At 43.0% G+C, this 17,897-nt stretch overlaps 1 pseudogene; it reads right to left on the bottom strand.

The window, feature by feature from the left end:
• Positions 1 to 139: 139 nt before the first annotated feature.
• LOC126728382 (protein NRT1/ PTR FAMILY 4.5-like) lies at positions 140 to 17,482 on the bottom strand (annotated as a pseudogene).
• Positions 17,483 to 17,897: the final 415 nt, after the last annotated feature.

Genomic DNA, 17,897 nt, shown 5'->3' with positions numbered 1-17,897 from the left:
AATAAAAATAAAAAATAAAAAAATTACAGACATAGAAACACAAATCGAATAAAAAACCCCAAATCTTCATATTCATTTTGATAATATTAATATCACCACTTAAGACTAAGTTTTCTTTTCCTCATGCCGCTTGGCTTTCTCATTTAGGATTGGTAGGCCTGTACCTGTACCTTTTAGCTACAAACAAATATATAAAGAAGTTGAAAAAGCTCAAAAGAGAAAGCAACCAGTAGAAGAGGTTCAAATGGTTCCTATTAATATTATTCCCTGCCAACCAACCTCCACTTCTTGTATTATCCTTTGTTGAAGCATTAACTATTTTGATAAGTATAGTACTGAAAAAATATCCAAGTGCCATGGAGCTCCAAAGGAAACAACTTGAGATGGATTTAAGGCCATTTGGTGCCTCTGAATAAAAAAATTCAAGAAGCCCCACGTAGGTGAACAAGTCTGCAATTCCAAATATGAAGTACTGAAATGATAGCCAGAATGTGCTAATAGGCAATGGCTGTATGACTGGGATTGCATCAAGCATATTATGGTCTCTTGCTACACCCTTTCGCTTCACTTCCACGAAGCCAGCCACGTTCATGGAGATGCATGAGAGAATAAGGCCAACTCCTATACGTTGCAAGTGCGTGATGCCATTGGGAATGCCAGTGATTTTATGCGCAAAGGGTACGAAAATCCGATCATAGACGGGGACTATAATGATAATAAACAAGATTGGGATGACAGGGAGTGAGGCAGGTGGGATGTGGAAAGATTTAAAGATACTTGTGTCCATAGTGAGACCTTGTTGTACTGAGAAGGTTTGGAGCTGAGCAAGTGGCGATGCCGCGTTTAGGCATATATATATATATATAATAATTAATTTTTTTTTATTTGTTTATCCTTAAAAAAAAAAAATTAGGAAAACACCCTAAACCAAATTTAGGAACACCCTGCTTTCAAAAAATATTAAGAACACCCTCAAATAAAAAAAATAAAAAAATTTATTTGTTCACTTTCAAGCAAAAAAAAAAAAAGCCCAAAAAATTTGTAAAAGAGCAAGCCTACCAAGGAAAAAAAGCCCAACATCAAACCTAAACAACAGATTACAAATCCAATCTAAAGAAAAAAAACAAGGTAAAGCAAACCCAACATGGTAGCAAACCCACGGATTCTCAAAATTAAAAAAAAAAAAAAAAACCAAAACTCAATATACGCTATTACAACCTAACCTAAAGAAACTAGAGCAACAGATTCATAAAATAAAGCAAAACCAGAACAAAGCAAATCAATGACAACAACCAACAGACGGCGCCTCCGCCTGAAGCAACGCTGCAATAGAGCACATCGTGACTGTCTTCGTCTCAGTTTAAAATATCGAAGAAAAAAAAATGGTGGTAGCAAGAAAAACTGAGAAAAGAAAAACAAGAAGAACAAGATGAGAGACTGAGAAAGAGAGAATGCACTACAGTGATGGTGTCCAGCCGTTTGAAACTTTCAAAAGAATATTGACAAGTGTGAGAGACAATTGAAATAAACTGGATAGGTGAGAAAGGATGGATCACGTGGGTGGGTTTGGGAAATGAGAAAGTGAATTTCAAGAAGGTTCTATGATTTTAATTACTCAAAATGATGGCTTTATTTACAAAAATGCCATTAATGATTTTATTATTTTATTTATAAAAATAATCATATGCAGACTTACTTTTTCTAAGAGTTGAAAAAAAAAACTAATATATTGAATTTTTTATTTTTTATATATATGAATAATATATTTATTTATTTATTTGCGGTGACTTCGAAATGATACATCGAAATAGTCCAGTACCAATCTGGTACTGATATATTTCATTCCAATTAACAAACTGAAACGGGTTTCGAAACGGTATTCATAGTATTGCCTCAAGGTATTTCATCTTTTTCTCTCTTTAGTCTCTACATATACGGGTTAATGGATTAATGAGTATGGGTTTCTCTCTTAGACTCTCTGTCTCTCTCTCTTTATCTGAAGACTGAAAGCAAATGAGAGTCTCTCTCTTTGAGACTTTATCTGATTGCTTAGCTTTATCTTATCACTTTATTAATATTTGCCCCTGTTTTTTACTTTATCCGTTGGTGTTGGTGTTGGTGAGATACAATTAATTGTCTTTTAGTGTATTGTGATTTGTAATTGTGAATTTTTTTTTTATTGACTTTTGTGATTGGGGGCCATGGGGCTTGTCTGAGTGAGAGAGGGGGGGGGGGTGGTGGGGGGTGGATGGGGACATGGGGTCGAGGTGGGATATTTGAATTGGGGGAAGTAAATGCACATGGGGTGTGTGCTAGTGCAACTAATAAATAATAATTTAATTAACCAATAATTAATTGGGGGAAGTAACTAATAAACAATAATTAATAATTTAATTAACCAACACATTATAAAAGACAAACAAATTAAATTATGTTAGGCTAAACAACAATTAATAATTTTATAATTAATGAAACAACAATATAACAAATTATAGTTTATAAAAGACAAACAAATTAATGAAACAACTAAACAACAATAATTAATAATTTTGTTAATATTTCAAATGAACTTATAGTTTATTATTTATTCTTTTACTAGAATTATGGACAAATATTTGATAAGAAAACAACGTAAAAGACAATTGTAAACTTTATATATTTGCATGTTTTTTTTATTGTTATTGTTGTTAATAAATTGTGTAATTTATACTTGTTGGAAACACCCTGAAAAAAATTTCTAGAGTCGCCACTGACCCTGCATAGTTTCCATGGATTTGGAGCCTCTACTAGACTACCATGTTGGATGGCTGCTTTGTCTAAAAATCTGCATATGATTAATTTTAGCATGGAATGTTAAGGCAAAGGTGTTAAAATATTGGAGGCTGGATATGGATATAAATTTTATACATATATTGTGTAAATTTTACATATCAGGTAAATGGGGAAAAAGAAAAAAGGCATAATTTTTGTCAATATTGGGATAGAACCTGAAAATGTCTCTGTGAGGTAAAAATTATGTTTCCATAGCAGCTTCATGGTCATGATCAATCTCATAGAGCTTTGTGAGGTCCTCTGGAAGGTCAAGATTTCTGTTACGAATGGCTGCAACATACACCTTAAAAAATGCAGCAAGTAAACAAACCTTTTTAGATTAGACCATGACTTAGTTGGAAGTATCCATAGAAATTATTCTATACACCTAGTATACTACATTTTTCTCTACGTAAGGATAAGTCCCATGTCTATAACCCTAACATAAGGCTCATTAATTATTATATAAGAGGAGTGTATGGTATATCGAGTGTACTAAATAATTTCATGACAAGTAGGAAGATTTTGATTGCTAAGGCTTAACTAAGTACACAAACCTGTATAATTTCAATAATGGCGTTAGTTCGTTGAATAACTTGTATCCTGTACATTGGCAATCCTATGGCAAAGACGATAATAGCAAAGAGTATGGCAATGGAAGAGATCCCAAAGGCCCAGTCCCACCCTTTATGATCTTGGATCCACACACTTAGTGTTAAGCTGATAGCACCACCAATACATGCTGCTAATAGAAGGCAGTTGAAGAAGCTGGACATCTGCTTTTTTTCTTTTGGGTCCTTTTCATCAAATTGATCCGCACCATGTGATGGTAAAACAGCTTTGATTCCTGCAGACCCAGCAGCAAGCAAATATAGAGCAACATAGAGGAGGACAGCACTGATACCACCAATTTTCTCACAGTGAGAAGTTGGGTCAAAGACATTGCAAGGTGGGGGCTTCAGCTTGGGATAGTGAGCTTGTATTACTAGTAATACTAGTGCCTGGACAAACATTCCCAACAAATATAAAAATTCTATAAAATTAGTTAATTTTCTCTACTGAAATCACAGGTCCTCCATATATAGTCCATATCATGGTCTCGTTTTCTTGAACATAAAATAGAAACTGAAAATCATTTGGATGACTGTTTTTTTGGAGAACAAAGCCATAGGATCACTACCACCCATTTAATGAAGTATTGATTGACAGGTGTATTTTTCTTTTCAAAAAGTGTTCATTTCAATTCATATTAGAAAATTTATTATTCCCCAATCCGTATTTGTATGACATTTGCTAACAAGACCCTTCCTTTCTTTCTTCTACTTTTTCCCCCCTAAAAAACATAGACCCTTTGTTAAATGATTATATTTACTCTTTTTTTCCCTAATTAGTTAAGGCGTGGATTTGTTTTTATATAGAAATTACCTAATTAACTATGTCTGAATTAATTATGGCTAAGCTAATTACAATTAATTTATCAATTAAGACCTAGTGTACGCAATTAATTGATTGAACTAAACATGGATACTAACAATTGCATGAATACGAATATTAAGCGAATCAATAAAGATAAAGGGCAGTAAGTAAAGAGAAACAAACCTAAGATAACATTAGATGTGTTATCGAAGAGGAGAACTAGAGTACTCGGTGAAAATATCTCTCTGCGGCTCCACCACTAAACTGATCCACTAAGTATATATAGTTGCGCGTTATAAGATTTACAAAAATCCCTCCAAGCTTAAAGTTACCCTTGTATTTGAGCCCTCTAAGCTTCACTTCTCACAATTGACTATGTTGAGTCCTTTCTCTAACTTAGCTCTCGGATCCCGCAACCAAGCTTGGTTGCACCTTCAAGCCTCCAAGGCTGAAATTTGGCTAGATCCAATGGTTCCCAAAGGTCCAAACAACACTCACAAAACTTAGGTAATGATGGGTGTGAAGAATCTGATCTTCTCTCAAAGAATTGTCAACGGTGAGTGGGAAAAGTCTAGAGAACTAATGGTGTTTGGCTCTCACAAGGATAGATTCAATTCTCTCAACTTTGAAGTGAGTGCTTAGGGTAAAATTCGTAGGAGATGGAAGGATATATAAATGTGGGGGAAGGGATGGAATAGCAAAGTGACCATTTTACAAATTTCTCAATTTATATATATCATTTCAAGAGTATGAAATTAGTGGACTGTTTTACAAATTTCTCGGTATTCATTTACAAATTTGTAAACCAATTCAAGAGTGTGACATTCCTAGGGATCCGTGAATTGTGTCTCAATAGCTTTTTAGTAGCATTTTTTTTTACACCCAAACCAAATACAAAACAAAGCCCATGAATACGAGATATTAAACATGAAAATACAATCAAATTGACACGGAATAAGCCAACACTAAATATAAGGAAGTTACAACTTAACAAACTCGATAGTTACAACGATGAGAATGGAGAATTTAAATCTTGATTATCCTTATAAAGAAGAGCAAGGTATGTTACTAAACACTCTTAATTATTGCTAAACTTTTAATTAAGATACCTAAAATTTTTAATTATCAAAGATTGTTATTAATATCACTATATCATTTGATGATGAGGTTGGATGGAGGATTTGCAAGCATACCACTAACTCGAGGCATCCTCCAATGAGAACAGCTTTATATCTGCCGATGTAAGTGTCTGCAAGAATAGCTACCAAGATAGACAGGATGTAACTAGCGCCCAAGAAGTTGGTTAGCTCATTAGCTGCATCGGCTAATTCCAAGTGCATCACCAGATTGAAATATGTCGTCAAGTTCACAGCCAGAGCTAAAGTTGCCATGTTCTCAAAACCAAAAGGGGCTGCTACAGGGGACACAAGCGGCAATTTAGCAAAGTATTTTGGAGACTAATTTTAGCCAAGACTTTGGATGAAAGGGACCAATAGTACTTTCACAAGACGAAAATTATGAAGAGTGATTAATTTGTGTTTAATTGTGCATTAAGAACATTCTCTCATCAAGGTGTCATGTCTCGGAAGTCATGTTGAACTCGTGCAATATATATCATGTTTTGTAAAATCTACATGTCAATGATAGTGCAAATGTATATATCATGTAGGTAACTAAGTATAATAATTATGTCGTGCGTATAAATTCGACATTTAAAATGAGGCTAAGAGAAGTGGTTGAAAAATTTATGTATAAAACCACCTCTTTGTTGTATATATAAATAAAATAAAATAAATTATCTTATTATCTATAAAATGAGAGATGATTGTTCCAACAAATGATATATATTAGGCCAAAATGGGCAAATGCCCTTTTCGCGCAAAATATACAGCGTTTTGCCCTATTTTCCAAACTAATTAGGGAAATGCCCATGTTTTGAAACTCAATTTTTGGACAATTGAGTTATAACAAACTGAAAAAAAAAAAAAAAATACTGGAACTCAAGTTCCATGCAATTTTTTAAAACTCTATAGTGGTGTTTTAAAAGTCCTATAGTGGCGTTTTAAAACCCTATGGTGGTGTTTTAAAACATACAAGTTTTTTTCTCAAGTCTGATCGCTCCATAGGGAGCCCTATAGTGGTGTTTTAAAGCCTTATAATAGTGTTTTAACATGCAAGCTTTTTTCTTAAGTCTGATCGCTCTATAGGGAGCCCTGTAGTGGTGTTTTAAATACCTATAGTGGAGTTTTTTTTTTATAGAACTCAAACTCCATAAACTCGAGTTCCATGCAATTTTTTTTAATTTATTTTTAAAATTTTACCTATAGTTGTGATTCATGGAGGCTGATAGTGGCGTTTTTTAGGGAACTCGAGTTCCATGCATTTTTTTTTTAGTTTGATCGCTCCATACTCGATTTTCTACAAATCAAGTTTTACATTGAAACTTGATTTTGAGAAAATCGAGTTTCAGAAGAGGGGCATTTTCTTAATTAGTTTGGGAAAATGGGGCAGAGTGCTCTATATTTTGCGCAAAAAGGGCATTTGCCCATTTTGGCCTATATATTATTTAATTTTCTAAAATCATGGAAATTAGTTTCTTTGATTCTATTATTGTTGATTTCATTTGCATCATATTTGATGAGGATAAAAACACTGGCAAGGGTGACGGCACGTGCCTGACAAGGGTGACGGCACGTACCTGACAAAGGCGACGGTGCAGACCTGGTAAGGGTGAAGATGCCGACTTAACAAGGATGACGAGATGGTCTTGCCGTCAGCATACCTTCTAGGCTGACGGTGATGTAAGGCAAAAGAACTCCACATAGGGCCGAACTTCCTGAAGCTTACGGAGTAAGCATAGACTGACGGGATAACATAAACTGACGGTGTCAGTTTATGAAGTTTCCATTTTGCACGTATAAGGAAATAACTTGCTCCCCACGTTTCATGGAACCTAAAGACTCCTATATGGAAAGAATCCCGTAAAATACGCCCAAGGAGACTCCTACAAGGAAAAGACTTCTACTCCAAGAAAAAGAGGGTCAGCCCTCTCTACTATAAAAACCCAAGCACCCTCATAAACCAAGGTACGCGTAATTTACCCTCTCTAGCACTCTAGAGCAGTGAGAATAATTCTAATTTGACCTTCGGAGGGTACTTGGCCGGTACCACACCGGTACTCCCCGCTAGGTTATTCTTTTTCGTTGTGCAGGTGCCATTAGTGATCGTACGAGGAACGTGTGACTCATTGGTGGTATTGTTTTCGGTATCATCAGTTGGCGCCGTCTGTGGGAAACGCTTTAGCACGTTCTCGCTTTCAAGACAAGAGAGTTACATGGTACTCACTCGCTCAATGGCGACCAACAACGACATTCAAGAAGAAGAAGCTCCTACAACCGCGCTTGAAAGACAGGTGAGGACGCTCGCCGCCGCCGTGGAGCGCCTCACAAAGCAAAATCACGACCTAGAAGAGCAACTGAGACAGAAGAATGCAGCTCCCAACAACCAAGGAGCAGAGCAAGAAGGAACCAGCGCTGACAGGAGAAACCAGGAAGGACCCCAGGCCAGCAACGCCCCGAGCAAACCTGAACGACAGAACACGAGCATCCCCTCCCTCGCGGAAACCACTCCGCCCCTCGTTCTCGCGGAGATGCAAGCCATGAAGGAACAAATGGAGGTTATGATGAATGCTCTCAAGGGACGGGTATCGAGCGACCTTGACGACCTCGTCAACCGAACGGACTCACCGTTCACCACTACCGTCAACTCCTACCCGTTGCCAAGTAAGTTCCGCATGCCGCAGATAGACAGTTATGACGGGGTCAAGGACCCACTGGACCACCTGGAGACCTTCAAAACACTAATGCACCTTCAAGGAGTAGCGGACGCCATCATGTGTAGGGCCTTCCCTACAACGCTAAAGGGCGCAGCGAGAATTTGGTTCAGTCGACTGGCCCCAAACTCCATCAGCACCTTCAAAGAACTCAGCGCTCAGTTTACCGCACACTTTATTGGAGGCCATCGGTACAAGAAGTCTACGGCTTGCTTGATGAGTATGAAGCAGCGAGAAGACGAAACTCTAAGAGCCTACATCTCCCGCTTTAATAAAGAGGCGCTCTCGATCGACGAAGCTGACGACAAGATACTTGTCACGGCATTCACAAATGGTTTGAAGAAGGGCAAGTTTTTGTTTTCCATATACAAAAACGACCCAAAAACCATGTCAGAAGTGCTTTATCGTGCCACAAAGTATATGAACGCTGAAGATGCACTCTTGGCTCGGGAAGAGAGGCCTAGAAAAAGAGAACGGCAGGAAGACAGTCGGCAGGACCAAAGCCGAAAGAAGATAAGAACCGCGGACCGAAGGGACGAAAGACGCCCTAAGCCCCTGGGGGGAAGGTTCACGAGCTTCACTCCGCTAACAGCCCCGATAGATCAAGTCCTTATGCAGATCAAGGACGAGGAATCGCTGACGTTCCCAGGAAAGCTGAAGAGTGACCCCAACAAACGTTCCCGAGATAAGTACTGCCGATTCCACCGCGACCACGGCCACGACACAGCTGATTGCTATGACCTCAAGCAGCAGATTGAAGCCCTTATTAGACAAGGAAAGCTACAGAGATTCGTTAGCAAGGAGAGAGCGGATCCCCCCGCACAAGACCAGCACCCCCGACGGGACAATGAGCGACCAAGGCCCCCAATTGGGGATATAAGGATGATCATAGGAGGGATGACCGCCGCCGGGTCATCCAAGAAGGCCCGTAAGACCTATCTTCGGATGATACAGAGTGTTCAACTGACGGGAGCCGTGCCGAAGATAACAAGAAGAGAAGGTCCCGTAATCGGATTCTCAGAAGAAGACGCACGACGCCTTCACCATCCACATGACGACGCACTCGTCGTCAGCTTGCGTGTAGGAGATTACAATATGCACCGGGTGCTCGTCGACAACGGCAGTTCAGCAGATATCTTATACTACACCGCGTTCCAGCAGATGAGGATCGACAGGGGGCGACTGATCCCAACAAATGCCCCACTTGTCGGCTTCGGCGGGAGCCGAGTATTCCCACTGGGCGCGGTCACCTTATCCGTAATTGTGGGTGATTACCCCCAACAGATAGCCAGGGACGTGACATTCTTGGTTGTTGATTGCTCATCAGCCTACAACGCTATCCTCGGGCGACCCACGCTCAACTCATGGAAGGCAGTAACCTCCACCTACCACCTGATGATTAAGTTCCCAACTGACTACGGAGTAGGGGAGTTGCGCGGGAGTCAGATGGCCGTGCGCGAATGTTACATAGCCATGGTGGAAATGGAGGATCAGGTTCAGACTTTAAGTATAGAAGAGCACCGGACGGTAACGGAGCCGGTTGAGAAGCTAGAAGAAATACCCCTTGACAGTTCCGATCCTGGCCGAACGACCAAAATTGGAACACTCGCTAACCTCACGACCCGTCAAGAGCTCATAACATTCCTTAGGCAAAATCAAGACGTATTCGCATGGGGTCATGAAGATATGCCAGGAATAGATCCTTCAATCATGGTGCATAAGCTGAATGTGTCGCCCGCCTTTTCACCCGTCAGACAAAAGAAGAGGGTGTTTGCCCCGGAGCGGGACCGAGCCATAGCAGAGGAAGTCAGAAAGCTACGGGAAGCAAACTTCATCAGGGAAGTGTACTATCCCGACTGGTTAGCAAATGTAGTGATGGTGAAGAAAGCGAGCGGAAAATGGCGAATGTGTGTGGACTTCACCGACCTTAACAAGGCCTGCCCCAAGGACAGCTACCCCCTTCCCAGGGTCGATGTCCTAGTAGACTCTACGGCCCGACATCAGTTGCTGAGCTTCATGGACGCTTTCTCAGGATACAACCAAATCCGGATGCACGAAGCCGACCAGGAGAAAACGTCGTTCGTGACCAGCCAAGGCCTATTCTGCTACAAGGTCATGCCTTTCGGCCTGAAGAACGCGGGCGCAACATACCAAAGGCTCATGAACAAAATGTTCGCGCAACAAATTGGGAGGAATGTCCAGGTCTACGTAGACGACATGCTAGTCAAAAGCCGAAGGGAGGAAGATCATCTAGGAGATCTCAAAGAAACATTCGACACCCTTCGCTCTTACAACATGAAACTCAATCCGGGGAAATGTGCCTTTGGAGTGACGGCAGGAAAATTCTTGGGATTCATGGTGTCTCAAAGAGGGATCGAGGCAAACCCGGACAAGATCCGGGCCATTATGGATATGGCACCACCAAGAAATGTGAAGGAGGTGCAAAGCCTCAATGGAAAAATAGCGGCACTGAATAGGTTCGTGTCAAGGGCGACGGACAAGTGCTTGCCCTTCTTCCGAACATTGAAGAAATCCTTCGAGTGGACCGACGAGTGCCAACAAGCGTTCGAAAGATTGAAGGCTTACCTCTCCTCCCCACCACTGCTAAGCCCGTCGCAGCCAGGAGAGGAACTTTTCCTCTATCTAGCCGTCTCCCCCGCAGCCGTTAGCGCGGCCTTGGTCAGAGAGGAAGAGAAGGTGCAGAAACCCGTGTACTACGCAAGCCGAGCGCTTCACGGTGCCGAAGAGAGATACCCGCCCATGGAGAAACTTGCCTTCGCATTGATTACGACAGCCCGTAAGCTCAAGCCATACTTCCAAGCTCATACTATAAACGTCCTAACGGACAAGCCCTTACGACGGGCGATGAGCAGCCCTGAGACGGCGGGACGATTAGCACTCTGGGCCATAGAACTAAGCGAATTTGACATTCAATATCGCCCGCGGACCGCCATCAAGGGACAGATCGTCGCCGACTTTATAGCTGAGTTCACCCATGGGGAAGATGAGGGGGCAGCAGAGTCCCCTCAATGGAGCATATATACGGACGGATCGTCCAACAGACAAGCCGCAGGGGCCGGCATCGTGCTGCTATCGCCCGAGGGAGACACCATCGAATGTATGGTCCGTTTCGACTTCCCTGCCACCAACAATGAATCAGAGTATGAGGCTCTGATAGCAGGACTTGACCTTGCCAAAGCAGCAGGAGCCGCCAGGGTAGTCATCTACTGCGACTCACAGGTCATCACTAACCAAATAAACGGAGACTACGATTGCAAGGGCGAAAAGATGAAAAGGTACCTTGGCGAAGTAAAGACAAGGGTGGGAGACCTAGAAGCCAAAGTCGTCCAGATTCCCAGAGAAGAGAACCAGAGAGCCGACCGTCTCGCGAAGGCCGCTTCAGCTGAACAAATGGTCATCCCTGGTAATGTACTCTCTTTTGTACAGCTTTCCCCGCTAATAGATCTCAGCAACATGCAGGAAATATGTTCCGACAGCAGCTGGGCAGCACCGTTAGTTTCGTACTTAAAAGACGGGGTCTTACCAGACGAGAAGGACGTCGCAAGAAAACTTAAAGTCCAGGCGGCAAGGTTCGTCCTGATAAAAGACGTCCTATACAAGAGAGGTTTCTCCCGACCGTATCTGAAGTGCTTGGGTGCGGAAGAAGCAGACTACATCATGAGAGAAGTACATGAAGGAATCTGCGGAAACCACTCAGGGTCCAGATCATTGGTACACAAGCTTGTACGAGCAGGGTATTATTGGCCCACCATGCAGAAGGACGCCGAAGCCTATGTCAGGACCTGCGACAAATGCCAACGGTTCAGCAATATCATCAGACAACCGACCGAAGAGCTGACCCCAATGACAGCCCCATGGCCGTTCGCACAATGGGGATTAGACATTATGGGACCATTCCCTACAGCTATACGGCAGCTGAAATTCCTGGTAGTAGGCATCGACTATTTCACGAAATGGGTGGAAGCTGAAGTTTTAGCCACGATTACGGAGAAAAACGTTCGGAGCTTCGTCTGGAGATGCATCGTATGCAGGTTTGGCATTCCTAGAGTCTTTGTCTCGGATAACGGGAGACAGTTCGACAACGACCATTTCCGGGATTTTTGCTCATAGTTGGGAATAAAAAACCACTACTCCTCCCCCGCCCACCCTCAAGCTAATGGACAGGTCGAAGTCACAAACCGATCCTTGCTCAAGATCATCAAGACTCAGCTCGAGGGGGCAAAGGGTATATGGCCAGAAGAATTGCCAAGTGTACTATGGGCATACAGGACGACGGCAAGAACACCCACAGGAGAGACACCGTTTCGCCTGACATACGGAAGTGAAGCAGTCATCCCGGCCGAAGTTGGACTCGCAAGCTACAGGGTACACAACCACGATGAGGGCAGAAACGATGAGGCTATACGACTGCAGCTTGACCTAGTGGACGAGATCAGGGCAGCAGCAGAACAGAGGCTCGCTAGGTACCAGGATCGCATGGCCAAATGCTACAACTCTCGGGTCCGACACAGAGACTTCCAAGTCGGAGACCTTGTTCTTAGAAAAGTCATGGGCGCCGCTAGGGACCCTACCCAAGGGAAACTCGGCCCCAATTGGGAAGGTCCTTACCGAGTTTTGTCGTGGCAGAGAAAAGGTACTTACCACCTTGAAACATTAGAGGGACAGAAACTACCACATCCATGGAACACCGAGCACCTACGGAAGTACTACCAATAGGAGCAGCAGCATGAAGACCAACTCCTTTTATATTTTTTCAGCAAATTATAGTTTAACTCCTCAGATTTATCGTTTATTTTAGTTTTTTCGCAACAACTTTTTTAGCCCAAGGGGCAGGATTTGGTTTTAATTACTTTTATTTAAATGCATGGCAATAAGAGGAGTTTTATTCAGAAATTGCTGAAGTGTATTTTCCTTCCGACGGTCCACTAAGTTTGCAGCCCAAAAAAACGACTAAGTCCATAACACACGGACTAAAGAAAAAGCCGACGGTCCAATAAGATGGAGTAACCATCACAGGGCCCAGGCCTTAATAGTTGACGGACTAATGAAAGATGTCAAGGCATCAAGGCTAAAAAAGCCAAGAAAACAGTGGTCCGAAAAGGCTAAAAAGCCGACGAATCGACAAAGATGTCAAAAGACATCAACACCTAAAAAGCTGACGGGCTAAAACGATGTCAAATGACATCAAGGCCAAGGCCAAGAAGGTGACGGCCCAAAGAGGCTAAAAGCCAAAAAAAACTGACGGACCAAAAGGATGTCAAATGACATCAGGGCCAAGGCCAAGAAGGTGACGGCCCAAAAAGACTAACAGCCTAAGGGCTGACGGTCCAATAAGGTGGAATAACCATCTTAGAGGCAAGATCCTCAAAACTGACGGACCAACAAAGATGTCAAAAGACAACACTTGTAAACCGACGGTCGTAAAGCTGACGGGATATTCAAACAGTTTAAAAAGCCGACGTATTAAAAACAGACGGGAATTTCCAACATTTGTCTGAGATAGAGATAAAAGCGACGGAAATGAAATACATGCAACTATGCATAAACGTCAAGGGCACTTAAACATTACAATTGTTTAAAACTACAATTGTTTAAAATTACAACTGTTTAAAACTAAAACTGTCTAAAAATTACAACTGTTTTCCAGAAGAGATGAAAAAAGAAAAAAGAAGCAAACTACAAAGCCATAATTAGGCAGCAGGAACGTCAGCAGGATTGCCGTCAGCAAGACGGTCTTCAACGTCCACTATAACAGCAGGAGAATCGGAAGCTGTAGGATTAGCGGCAGGCTGAGCCAGGACGACGCTGCCGTCATGCTCCGGTGTGGGTTCGGGCTGAAGAGAGACGTCGTCTCCATCATCCATTGTAATCCCAGACAAGTCCAGATCCGGGAAGGCCGACGCAACCTGACGAAGGCAATCATCAAACCCAGTGCCATAATACTGACCACATGAGTCGATGAAAGACTGCGACGTTTTGAAGTCCCTGATCGCGTCAACCCCCGCCGTCTGTAGCCTCTCCTCCAGAGCCGTCACCTCTCCTTGGAGCTTGACGTTCTCGCCACTGGCCGCCGTCAGTTTAGTATTAACATCCTGCAGCTCCTGGTTCAGGATACGGACGGCTTCCTTATACTGAGCCTGCTGATTCAGCAAGTTCTTGTTATGGCTGCGAACTCGACTGACGACCCCCTCCTTCGCCACGCAACGGTCACGGAGGGCTTTGACACGAACCAAGGCCTGAAAGAGCATATCCGTCAGATAAAAAGTACGCCAAAACAAGATACGGCATGTTCAACCCAAAAATGTGAGAAACTTACCCTGGAGAGATCAAAGAGGGCCGACACCCCTAAATCCTCCGTCCCTACTTGATCACAGGGCTCCATGTCCGTTGGTTTTATCAGGGGCTCAACCTCCCCGACGGCATATTCTTTGTGGGTTAGGAGACGGCACGGACCCTCAGTGACGGGACCAGCGGAAGTCATCACCCCCTTTCTCGCACCATGGCCAGATGTCGGAGGGGACTTTTCCTTCAATGGTTCGACTGACGGAGTGACGGCAGGCTTTTTTGAGGGACGGCCGTCACTCCCGTCAGGTTTCCTCTTCGCCACTTTGGCGACGGCCGTGGGGGTTGACGAGGCTTCCCCCCCTGCTTCCTTGGCCTTCCTCTCCTCCTTCTGACGAGCTGCGGCAGCCCGTATCCTTTGCTTCGCAGAATCCATCTCTACAACACAAAGAAAACACTTAGGAAAAGTGACGGAAATAATGAAACTGACGGAAAAATAAAAGTCTACTTACGACGTCGCGCAAACTCCTCCAACCTTCGAGCTTCCGCTGACGGATTTGGGCCCCCACAGTATAGATGGAGGGTGTCAAGGGTAATCAAATCCCTGCACTTACGGTCCTCCAAAGGAATTTCTAGAATCCGATGGATGAACTCCTCCTGCTCGTCAGTTATATGCGGACGGGTATAAGCTGGAAAAAGAAAAAAAAAAAAAAAAAAACAAGTGTTAGCACCGTCACTTCAAAAAACGCACGAGCCTCATGGGTGACGGGATTAACCTGAATCCTTGACAAAGGCCCAGGTATTGTCAAAGTAACCACTGGGCATCGTCGCCCACTCCTCCTGACGGCACACCCAGTCCGTCCCTTCAACGAAAAAATACCTACTCTTCCAGTTCCTATTTGAGTCAGGCATATCTGACACTAACCGTAGCCCTTTCTCTCGGGCATTAAAATGATAAGTCCCCTTAGACGAGGCAATGTGATGAGGCCTATAACAATAAAAAAATTCTCCAAGTGTAAGCTGACGGTGCCCTCCACTAAAGCTGCCCCACAGGATTTCAGCTCCTATAAAGGTCCTCCAGGCGTTTGGGGCAATCTGGGTGACGGATATTCCTAGGAAATCAGCTAGCTGACGGTGCAGAGCCGTCAACGGCAACCTCAGGCCCGCAGCAAACATGGCGTCATACATACCGACGTCAGCTGTCCGCCCGGAGTAACACCTCTCACCCTCTCTAGGGAGACGGATGGGAATGTGGACTGGGATCTGATAGCGAACCCGTAACTCCCTAAAGACCTTACCACTCATCCCGGGCAAAAATTTGTTGACGGCCCAATCCTCAGGAAGAATGAAGGGACGGTTATCTCCGGAACCCTCCGAACTCCCTTCACTGGATCTCTCAGCCCCGTCACTATCATCCCCGTCAACATTTATGCCATCCCCGTCAACATCCATTCCAACCCCATCATTTTCATCCCCTCTTCCCTCATCCCCATCTCCCTCAGCAAAACTCTCTTCACTGTCAGGAGATTGGGCTGACGACTCTCTCTCTGACGGGAGGGAGAACTCTGACTCATTTCCAGAACCAAAGGCCTCGTCGTAGCCCGCTCCCTCGCGGACTGACGACTCGTCACAAGACGCGTCACTCGACATCTGACTACCTACAAGTGACGGGTTCAAACTAAGTACCTAGGCTGACGGCCTCACTTATGAGCCAAAAAATAAAAAGAAAAAGAAGTAAGGAGAGAGGATGAAAACTCACCGGTATGGAAGCCTTCTGGACGGCTCTAGAGACAGCAACGGTAAAGTGACGGTGGTGAAGCTGACGAAAGGTGAGCGACGGTCTGTCTCTCCACAAATTCAGCAGGGTTGAAATAGTGAAAAATGACTGAAAACGTTGTTTATATATATGGAAAAAATGGCGCGGAAGACGAAGCGACATCTCGTCAGGAGTGAGGCCAATGGGAACGAGCCACCTGTCCAAGGCATTAAATGCTCAGATCTACGCGATGTTTCTGCCTCTTTTGAAAACAAACTCCATAACCCGTCAGTGCAGAGGGTGACGGAGGTATGGAGTAGGGGGCAAATGATGAGGATAAAAACACTGGCAAGGGTGACGGCACGTGCCTGACAAGGGTGACGGCACGTACCTGACAAAGGCGACGGTGCAGACCTGGTAAGGGTGAAGATGCCGACTTAACAAGGATGACGAGATGGTCTTGCCGTCAGCATACCTTCTAGGCTGACGGTGATGTAAGGCAAAAGAACTCCACATAGGGCCGAACTTCCTGAAGCTTACGGAGTAAGCATAGACTGACGGGATAACATAAACTGACGGTGTCAGTTTATGAAGTTTCCATTTTGCACGTATAAGGAAATAACTTGCTCTCCACGTTTCATGGAACCTAAAGACTCCTATATGGAAAGAATCCCGTAAAATACGCCCAAGGAGACTCCTACAAGGAAAAGACTTCTACTCCAAGAAAAAGAGGGTCAGCCCTCTCTACTATAAAAACCCAAGCACCCTCATAAACCAAGGTACGCGTAATTTACCCTCTCTAGCACTCTAGAGCAGTGAGAATAATTCTAATTTGACCTTCGGAGGGTACTTGGCCGGTACCACACCGGTACTCCCCGCTAGGTTATTCTTTTTCGTTGTGCAGGTGCCATTAGTGATCGTACGAGGAACGTGTGACTCATTGGTGGTATTGTTTTCGGTATCATCAATATTGTTTCGATAATTGGATTGCTCCCCTTAATTAAAGCATTACCAAACTCATTCGAGTTCAATCAATCTCTCTAGAGAAAATTTTGATAAATACTTGGCAAATTTTGAGAATTTGTAACAAGATGTTCTTTTTATAAGATTAACAAAAAAGAGAATGCAATTATATTGCGCTAACGAAACTATTCCAGACTTCACATTGACAATACAATCATTATGCTATATTTCTAAACAAATTAAGTTGAGTTTTTATGTACCTAGTACAAAAACGCAGTTCTGGCTCCTCCATGTTTGCCCTTCACAGCTGTTCTTCCCTTCCAATCAACCTTTCCTTCAACAAGCTCAGGCTTCTCGACGAAAAAGAAATTAAGACAATAGATAATGTTAAAGCATGAAAATTATATAACGTGTAACCCAAACGTGTGAGAGACATATGGAAATGAATTGAATAGAGGAGCAAAGTACCATAACTAATTACTAGGTTCTTGACGAGAACAAATAGTTAGATGGATGGATCAATTGAGCTTTGTATTTATAAGAGTGCAAATAATGTAATTGGTTGATGAAGTACAAAGTGTGACACAACAAGACATAGAATATATATTACAAAAAGAATATGCTTGTGTTCCTCGAATGCTTTTTGGTATTATTTTAGAAAATAAAAATTACATGCTTGATTAGCATATTATTAGACCCATGCCAACCAATTATATGTTAATTATTTCTGTTACACCAACCACAACTTATCATTTATAGATATAGATATTGTTTCACTTTCCTTATAAAATAACTAAAATTTAAAGTGGATAAAAA

The sequence above is a fragment of the Quercus robur genome, chromosome 5 (genome assembly GCF_932294415.1).
Source record: "Quercus robur chromosome 5, dhQueRobu3.1, whole genome shotgun sequence".
NCBI classification, from domain to species: domain Eukaryota; kingdom Viridiplantae; phylum Streptophyta; class Magnoliopsida; order Fagales; family Fagaceae; genus Quercus; species Quercus robur.
The sequence above is the reverse complement of the archived record's forward strand: the minus strand, read 5'-3'. Positions and strand labels throughout refer to the sequence as shown.